Genomic DNA, 6,758 nt, shown 5'->3' with positions numbered 1-6,758 from the left:
AATGATGACATTTTACCTTGAAAAGTGTCTTATTTGTTTCTGGGAATGGGTACTTGCTACTATTCTTCCCAGGTGTATACCTTCTGACCACCCTTTGTGAAAAGAATGGAAAAACGGGAGACAGTAAACAATGAGGGAAAGAGAGAACAAAGAGGAAAAATACAGAATAGGCTAAGCAGAAAGGGGACAAAATTAAAAAAGAGTGTTTTTGGCCATATGCCAATCCTGTAGATTTGCAGGTTGAGAGTTACCCTAAGAAAGATGATCTGAAATATGGCAGTGAGTTCTAAAAGTAGATGTGGAGGGATGGATGGTGGTAGCTCATTGTCTCCATTCATTCTTGTGGATCTGAACAGTTCCATTGGGTGCAGCTTTCTGTGTTGGCTCAGTGGTGAGATTAGCAAGATTAAATTGGCATAAGCAAATGTGAATTAGCACTGTGCTAGAAGTTTCCCTAATATATTAGTCACATTGGAACTGATTCCCATTTTCAAAACAAACATTATAGCACAGCAGACTATAGATACACAAAGCACAGTAGATTTGTGGGCAGTTCTTGTTGGCAGTCTCCAGTCTGGGGAATTTGAGGAAGGCAATCATTAGGCATCAATGCTGAAATGCCAGCCTTAGGTTTTTTCAAGATCTTGTAGTCACCAGGAACAATGAGAGTGGCAACCTGAAGAGTGATTTGCAGAGATCAGTGGAGTGTAGAGAGTGAATATGTATTATGGAAGTGGGATCCATGCCCTAGGTAAGATATGTTAGTTATCAGCCCAGAATGATCTATCTACTCTAGTCTTTCTAGACTATGTCAAAGTTGACCAGGAAAACCCATTTATGAGTAGGAATATTAAATTGTTCCCAGGGATAGTGAATGAATACTTGGTGAGTGGGGAAATTCCAAGAGGTATCAGAGAAAAGAGCATATTCTGTCCCAACTCTCTCCTAGCTGATTTTGGATTTAGTTGTAATGCATAACATTTGGTTCCTGTGGATTTGTAGAAATAGGCCCCAGTTTTTTTCAAAGTGAAGTGAATTGAGAGATCTTCAAGTCACCAGCAACAGTGAAGTAATTTTGAAAATTAAATAAAAACCATGGGAAGTGGTTTCCACTTAAACCTAGTGATGTTAAATGATCATTTATTTGGTTCTTGGCATATGCTAAGAAAAGCACTATGTGATTAAAACTAATTTTTGGGAAGGAATGTGAAGAAGGCTGTCCTGTCTTCTTGTTCTCTACCCAAATGCCCACAATGGTGAGGGCTAGACTGGCACCACAGCCAGGAGCCAGGATCTCAGTCCAAGACTCCCTTGTTGGTGATAGGGACACAAGAATTTGAGCCATTACCAGCTACGTCCTAGGAATGTAGAAGCTTTAACCCATTGTGCCACAGCACAGTATGTAGGGTATGTATTGTCAGGACACTGGAATTGGGAGCAGAGCTGGGAATTGAACTCAGGCACTCAGAATTGGGAAGCAGGCATCCTAACCACTAGGCTGAAGGCTGACTCTCACTATATGATTTTCGTGGACTATTTTATTAATGTTCATGACAATTTGAGGTAGGTTTTATTGTTACCTCTTTTCATGGCTATAGGTAGCTCAACCAATATCACATTGGAAGCAAATAGATTTGGGACATGAACTTAGTAGTCTAAATCAATGTTTGCATGGGTACCACTGAAATCTTTGGCTTTGTATTGTTACTGGGAGCTTTCATACTCTACCCTGTACATGTTCCCATACAGTTTTAATGGATATAATGACTCCAATTGCTTTTTTTTAAACAGGAAGAAAATATTGAAAAACAAATTTAAGCAAGGAAACTTCCAAAATAATTTTAAAAAGTAGATGGGAAGTTTAAAATTTTATTCCAATATTTCATAGCACATGTATGAGGAATCTTCAAAATATTCACAGAAAATGCACATTATATATTTCCAGCAACTTTTTTCTTTTCTTTTTTTTAGTTTGGGATATGACTTTTACTGAGTTTACCACCTAAGTGGAAATAATGTCTCTACACAACCAAACATTTGTTGGGGCCCGTGCTGTGGCACAGTGGGTTAAAGCCTCAGCCTGCAGCGCTGGCATCCCATATGGGTTCTGGTTCAAGTCCTGGCTGCTCTACTTCCAATCTAGCTCCCTGTTAATGCTCCTGGGAAAGTAGTGAAGGATGGCCCAAGTTCTTAGGTTCCTGCACCCACTTGGGAGACCTGGAAGAAGATCCTGGCTCCTGGCTTTGGATCAGCTTAGCTTCAGCCATTGCAGCCATTTGGGGAGTGAACCAGTGGATGGAAGAGTTCTCTCTCTCTCTGTCTCTACCTCTCTTCCTAACTCTGTCTTTCAAATAAATAAAATAAATCTTTGAAAAAAAGCCCAAATGTTTGTTACTGTAACTTCTGCATCACAATTAAAATCCTAACAGTTTACTCTTTACTTAGTGTAGGATTAACCTTATGATCATTAAGTGAAATGAAAATAGATCTTTGTAAAAATTAAGAGTGGGAATGGCAGAAGGAGGACGAAGAAGGATTGGAGTATGGGCAGGAGGGAGTGTAGGGTGGAAAGTATCACTATGTTCTTAAATTTGTATATTTGAAATACATTGAACATGTGTAACTTAAATACAATTAAAATTAATAACAAAAGATAAATAAAAAAACCTTGAAAACAGTCAACTCAATCAAAACATACTACTTCAGAATCGATGGCTTCTATGAAGCCACAGTAACACTTGAACATGGTTAAGATTTGATTGCAGCTATTGTGTTGGTTTGAAAGCTATTTAAACTTCCAACCTGCTCAAATAGAATTGCAAAAAGGCAGAATTGTGTTTTTCACAGAGATACAGTCCACTGGAGTCACCATCACTGGGAGCCTGTTAAAGTATATAGAATCTTGGGGCTGGTGCCATGGCACACTTGGTTAATCCTCCGCCTGCGGCACTGGCATCCCATATGGGCACCTGGTTCTAGTCCCACAGTTGCTCCTCTTCCAGTCAAGCTCTCTGATGTGGTGGGGAGGGCAGTGGAGGATGGCTCAAGTGCTTGGGTGCCTGCACCCATGTAGGAGACCAGGAAAAAGCACCTGGCTCCTGGCTTCGGATCGGCATAGTGCTGGCCGTAGCAGCCATTTGGGGGGTGAACCAACGGAAAAGGAAGACCTTTCTCTCTGTCTCTATCTCTCTCTAACTCTGTCAAATAATAAAAAAAATAAAATATATAGAATCTTGAGATGATAAAGAATTTTGGTATCCTTAGTCTCTGCTGATCTTTCTTCACAATCAGAGGATTTGTGGATCTATGACACCACAACCAGCATTTTTTTTTTAAAGTGGAAAGCAAAATAGCAAAGTTTATTAAGGTAGAGACATCCGTAAGAACGAATGGGCACCTCTCCAGATAGAACCAGAGAGAGAGTGCCCAGTCACTCAGACTGGGGGAGAGTGAGGTTACATGGTTGAGTGGAGAGAATACACCTGGGCAGGCCAGGCGGGTGGCTCAGTAGAGAGGCAGAGGGCTGAGCACACTGTCCGGTTGAGGCCAGGATTTTTAAGGGGATGGGTCTTGTGTTCCCACCTCTTCTCCTCCTGGAACAAAGGACTTTTTGAATGTAAATACGAAAAATTCCTTTCTGAGTTTTTCCCCTGAAGTTTTCAGACAGGGGGAAGCCTGACTGGTGTCGCCCCACCTTAGAGGAGCCTTAGAGGAAGGATGGTTATCAGCTAAAAGAGGCAGGACGTTTGAAGTGCAGGTACTGGGTTGCACCTGGAAGGTTATGCGGATGATGACTTTGAGATGTAGATTCTGGACCTGGATGTCAATGTCTTAGGCCTTTGTCACACACACATAAGCTCATTTCTGACTTCCTACCTAACATTCCCCCCTCAAGAGGAACACCCATAATTCTTTTTGGGATAAATGAATGGAGTTCCATCTTCTATAGCTACTTCAAAGCTGACATATGGGCATTGAGATGGATATGGGCATTTCCTCTAGCTATCTGTCCTATGGTGTGCTACAGTGGCCTTGGAAAGACTGTCCTGCTCAGTCCAGAAGGCTGCTCAGGTCGTCCAATGCTATGGGCTGGAAGCCTTGTCTGACGACCTTTTGGAGTTAGACAGCTTTTATTCTGTTAGAGACAAAACAAACAAGTGTATTAAAAACACATGGTCCAAAGAGGAGCAGCAAGATTACAAAAGTTATTGGGCCAAGGAGAGTAAATATCCAGGATTTCCATGACCAGATGTCAGGCCAGAAATCCCAGCCTGCTTGGCCTGGTCCTGGAGCTGTTTGGCTTTGTCCAGGAAAGTACAAATTTGGGTTTATACCTGTCCAGTCTGATTGACCTAGAAACAACATTCTTCCTGGAACATGGCACAGATACCTCCCTGAGTGGCAGTTAGCATGTCCAATATTTCTTTCTTTCATAATCTTTTGTGACTTCCACATACCCTCTTCAACTTACTTGAAACATTCCATCATTTCCATTCCAGTCTAGAGTAAACTAGCCATCAGGATGAAGTCATTCTTACAAGCCATGTCCTTTCTTTATTCAAAAGAACTCTTTCCTTCTTAACCTTTCTTACCAAGTGCACATTTCTATACTTATGATGTTTTCCATAAAGTCTGGTTGGCTCTTTCTACCTTACTGGAAGATTGAGGTCTCCATGCAGAGTGAAGGTGCTGAGTTATTCCTAGGGCCTTACAAATCCCTTGTGTAATTTGGGAGATGAAGGAAGACCCATTGTCACTTTGTAAAGATTTTGGGAGACCAAAGCATGGAATAACTTCCTTCAGGAGAGTTTTGGCCATCTCCTGAGCTCTTTCAGTTCTGGTTGGGAAGGCTTCTACCCATCCAGTAAAGGTGTCTATAAGTACAAGCAGGTACCTATAGCCTTGACAGAGGCTGTGTAAAATCTATTTGCCAGCCTTCCCTGGAGTAAGTTCCCTTTCACTGCATAGGTTTAATTAAAGGTGGAGGTCGAGACCCCTGGGAGTTATTTTCTCTTGTCTTTACCTAGTTCTAGAGCTCTGGTTAAGGTGATCAGTTCTGCTAACTGAGCAGAAGTTCCTGGGGGCAGAGCACGAGCTTCAATAATGTGCCAGGCCATAACTATTGCATACCCTGAGAAGCAGGTTGCGTCCCTGGCAAAGCTGCTTCTCTCTGTGAACCAAACTTCATCTGTGTTAGTCAGGGGGCTGTTTTTGGGTCCCTTCTGACAACCAGCATTTGTATTCTTGATGAGTCCAGCTCTTCATCTCCAAGAATAGCAAGTTTGCAAGTGCCAAGGGGTAAGATGCTTTACCTTTACATCTTTTGATGCATCTCTTGCCAGTGCAAGCACCTCTGCAGCGAGGTGCTCCAAGATGGCTGTGCTGTACTCAGTGGCAGTTGTGTCCAAGTATCTGTGGTTGGTAGTCCTAGATTTCAGGTGCAGGTGAATGTGGCACACTGGGAACCAAAACCTGGCTCACTGTGAGCAATAAATTGCCTTTGTCTTGGCATTTCTGGAGTCTTTCCCATCTTTCCCTGTCAACCATTTAAAATTCTGCTGAAGCTCAAATAAGCAAGGGAGGGAAAGGGCTAATCAGAAATGCAGCAAGATCCCATCACCTACTCTTTGGTCGCTCTGTGATTCAAGCTGTTTCCATGAATTTTTTGAAGTACTTTCGTGTTTGAATAGCATGACTAGAAAGTCAGACTATTTTGTGCATGGAAGAGAAATTCCTCTATGTGTAATCTCCTAAGGGAATTCTGTTTCCAACTAAATGGATGTACTGTTGCCACCTTTAAGTGAGTAACTGAAGGTAAGAGAATCAATTTTATATTGCTGTTCAGTTTATAGAATATTTGAAGTTAGGCAAAAGTTGTCAAATGCCATTCTTTGTTTTTCAGAAATGTTAGAATAATCATATTTTCATGTATCCAGTTCAATCTGGATGTGTGATAAAAGTGAGTGTATCAAAGGAAACATGTTATCCTCATACCCTAACTTATATGTTTGTTGAAATTATTTTCCATTTTATTATCTTTGCTCTAGACTATAATTTACAGTAAACATATGTAACAAAAGATTTCATATTCAAACTACATCTATTTCAAATGAAAATATTTTTTCCTCAAGTAGCTACAATTGATAACTGCTTTCATTTCCTTTGTTTTATAAATCTGCTATTTTTCTAGATAGTTGGGTCTTGTGATGGATCAGAAATGGGTGATTCAGAAATTGCAGCAAAAAATCATTCTTTTTCTTCCTTCCCTTTTAATCCATAGTTTCATATATTGCTTGGCTTGGACATGTTATTTCACAACTATTATTGTTTCGTCTATTGTGTGAGAGGAACTCGGAATACACAGTTCTTGATGAGATTTCCTTAAGGAACTCTCTTTGTCTTCTTTAGAATCTCAGTGGGAGCATGTATGTTCTTATAACTGGACAGTAAATACCTATGGAGGCATTCTCTTTCACTTCCTTGGATGCCTCTTGAGATTTCCCTATAAAAGAAACACATACTTGATTTCCTCTGTGAATTCCCTTTCTTAACTCCAAAAACATTCTTTTTCATGCTTCCTTGGAAGATAGAAGGTCTGGGACTACTCAAGGGAAACTCTTAGGTGCAGCTGCTCTCCGCTCTAGTACTGGATACAGCTCAGTTTCCCTGGAGGCGATATCCCTGGCTTCCCAAGTGGTGTAATGGAGCTCTTCTGCCAGCAGCCTTGGCCAGGAGCCGAAGGAGAGAAAGGAGGAGGG

This window comes from Lepus europaeus, chromosome 6, assembly GCF_033115175.1.
Source record: "Lepus europaeus isolate LE1 chromosome 6, mLepTim1.pri, whole genome shotgun sequence".
NCBI lineage: Eukaryota > Metazoa > Chordata > Mammalia > Lagomorpha > Leporidae > Lepus > Lepus europaeus.
The sequence above is the reverse complement of the archived record's forward strand: the minus strand, read 5'-3'. Positions refer to the sequence as shown.